This window comes from Octopus bimaculoides, chromosome 9 (genome assembly GCF_001194135.2).
Source record: "Octopus bimaculoides isolate UCB-OBI-ISO-001 chromosome 9, ASM119413v2, whole genome shotgun sequence".
NCBI classification, from domain to species: domain Eukaryota; kingdom Metazoa; phylum Mollusca; class Cephalopoda; order Octopoda; family Octopodidae; genus Octopus; species Octopus bimaculoides.
Window position 1 is genome coordinate 72,335,190 of NC_068989.1, and position 3,540 is coordinate 72,338,729.

Consider the following 3,540-nt stretch of genomic DNA (forward strand, 5'->3'; position numbering starts at 1 on the left):
TGTTTCCAGGGGTGAATTATTCAAATCCCAAAGAATTCCTCTCAACACATGGCTATGATGCTCCTCTACTACCTCTGCTCGTGATCAGAGATGCACATATCGTCAGACGGCAACGGACATGCTCAACTGGTTAAGGACAAGTAAATGTGTGGTATTGAGCAAAATATTTGCTGAAGCCCATCTTTTAGACCAAAACAAAAAAACATGTACATGATAGCACTTCTAATCAGTTGAGATCAGAAACCACGAGATCCACTGACTGGTATTGCATTGGGGCATAGAATGGTACTGCATCAGGGCAATTCTTCTTCTTCTTCTTCTTCTTCTTCTTCTTCTTCTTTGCATTGACCCCTTCATCATTCGCCCTTTTGGCAAATAAATGAAATTATTATAATTACTGTTGTTCAAATTCCACTGAGGTCGACTTTGCCTTTCATCCTTTCGGGAGTTGATAAATTAAGTACCAGTTGAGCACTGGGGTCGATGTAATCGACTATCCCCCTCCTCCAAATTTCAGGCCTTGTGCCTATAATAGAAAGGATTATTATTATTATTGTTGTTGTTGCAAATAACACAGAGCGCTAGCAAACTCGTTAGCACATCGGAAAATATACTCAGTAGCATTTCTTCCAAATATTTACGTTCTGACTTCAAATTCAATACCAAATACCAGTCAAATACTGGGGTGATGTAATCAAGTTCTCTCTTTCCCCCAAAATTTCAAGCAGTGTCGACAATAGAAAGAAATATCAAGTCACGATTAAGGTGAGCAGCTGTAGGGATCGTCAGTACGTAGGACAAAATTCTTGACCACATTTCTTCAGGACTTTTAGTTTCTGACTGCAAGGCCTACCAAATCACTTTTACTTTTTATCTTTCTGTATCGATAAAATAAGTACCAGTCACGCACTGGGGTCGATGTAATCGATTTGGCCCTTCCCTTCAAAATGGCTGGCCTGGTGCCAAAATTAGAAAGAATTTATTATTCGCGCAATTAGAGTTGAATTTGGTTTAATACGAAGAGAACCAGACTAAAATGAAGGATCGCGGATATTTAGTTAATTCCCTCTACGTCATGAGTTCTTATTTCTTTATTGCCCACAAGGGGCTAAACATAGAGGGAACAAACAAGGACAGACGAACGGATTAAGTCGATTATATCGACCCCAGTGCGTAACTGGTACTTAATTTATCGACCCCGAAAGGATGAAAGGCAAAGTCGACCTCGGCGGAATTTGAACTCAGAACGTAACGGCAGACGAAATACCGCCAAGCATTTCGCCCGGCGTGCTAACGATTCTGCCAGTTCGCCGCCTTTACGCCATGAGTTCTAATATAAACTACACTGGTTTCTGGACAGCAAACATAAGCCCGTGTATACAAACGCCCCAGCGCACGCATGCACGCTATCCTAATGAAAAATCAGAGTTGTTGCGAAAAGACAAATTTTCCGTCGATGCACAATGAGTACATTCCAGAGTCATTTACCTTTGCTTAGCCCGGTCTGTTATTGCCCAACCTGTATTTATTTATGTTTAGATATTTCTCCTTCAGATTCCAAATACAAACGCTATAAATATGTTGAATATCTTATTTATACGTTGCAAAAAAGAATGCGTTTATGTAGGCATGTCAGCGGGGTTAATAATTCTAAACTGTAAGCATAAACATACTTAGACGGACAATAACACACATTACATACATACTTGCACACACACACGCACATACACATATTACACATCCGTACGTACACAGGCATGCACATCACACATACGTACATATACGCATATACTCGAATATTCGACGAGTTTCCACACACTTTGCTTTAACTAAACTCTATCCATAAGATAGTATTCAACCCAAGAATATACCAGAGGACACTTGCTCAAGGTGCATTGCAATGGATTCGAACTCAGAATGACGACTGCACAGCGAAATTATTAACAACAAAGCCATGCTTGCAACTACGCATTCTTCCTGCAGTGTTTTTGTGGCGGTTTATTTGAATTTCCAGGAGAAATATTCTATTCATAAATACAGGATGGGCAACGCAAAGGGCTAACACCATACGTAAAATGTTCTAGAAAATACTCTTTATATGTCGAGAGAATGTCTATCATTACGCAACAATTTCACTTATCTACATTAATATTCTTATCTTACTTGTTTACTTGTACAGCCAGAGGCGAACATAGAGCAATCAACGAAAATAATTGCTAGCATATAGATCATGCTAGCAGGATTATTTCTTGTTGGCACTCCGTCGCTTACGACAACGAGGGTTCCAGTTGATCCGATCAACGGAACAGCCTGCTCGTGAAATTAACGTGCAAGTGGCTGAGCACTCCACAGACACATGTACCCTTAACGTAGTTCTCGGGGATATTCAGCGTGACACAGTGTGCCAAAGCTGACCCTTTGAATTACAGGCACAACAGAAACAGGAAGTAAGAGTGAGAGAAAGTTGGGGTGAAAGAGTACAGCAGGGTTCACCACCATCCCCTGGCGGAGCCTCGTGGAGCTTTAGGTGTTTTCGCTCAATAAACACTCACAACGCCCGGTCTGGGAATCGAAACCGCGATCCTATGACCGCGAGTCCGCTGCCTTAACCACTGGGCCATTGCGCCTCCACAGCAGGATCATAAGGCCAACTTTATTTACATAACCTGATCACTATTACATTATCTATATAATAACTATTACGACTGTTTCTTAGTAACTGGAAATGGAGTAAGCGAATCCTGACAATGGCTTTAACAAAAATGGGTACCAATCAATTAAATGACTCACTATTGGATCTCTGCCGATCACTGAGTCTATTTTCAAAAGAAGGCTACTAATATGCATCTTAAACATATGATCGTATTTTTGTTTACAGTTTTTTAAAAATCTTATATAATCTACATCGCTGCTACAGTTAATTAATAGTCAATTAATAGCCAGCTGCTATGTAAATAAAGTCTAGCCTATCCTGAACAAGATCATATAATCCATATGCTAATTATCATTACAGTCTCTCAGCAACTAGAGTTGAGTAAACGAGCATTGACAGTGGGTCTCATGACGAAACTAATCAACTGGCCGACTTGAACTCGCGCCCCAGCAGCGGAGAGCCACGTGGCTTGACCGCGGGGTCTATTTTCATGCTAAGGATAAGAACATATAAATACGATCATAACATTTATTTACTATATAAATGCGTGCATGCGTTTGGTGCGTGTGTGTGTTTGGTGGTGTGCGCGAGTGGTGTCATGTGTGTGTATGGTGTAGTGTGTATGGTGTGTGTATATGTGTGTGGTGATGTGTGTGTCTGTGATTATAGTTCGCACTCGTGTAAATTGCAATGAAGCGAAGTACTCAATATTGCTAAGATCTGCATGATAAATTTTTCGCAGTTTCTCATTCATCCAACCATGCGCGTGCGCGCGCACACACACACACACACACACACGCACACATATACATACGCCAACACACAGATGCGAGCGGGTACGCGTACACGCATATAGTTATTTACCCATATATATATATATATATATA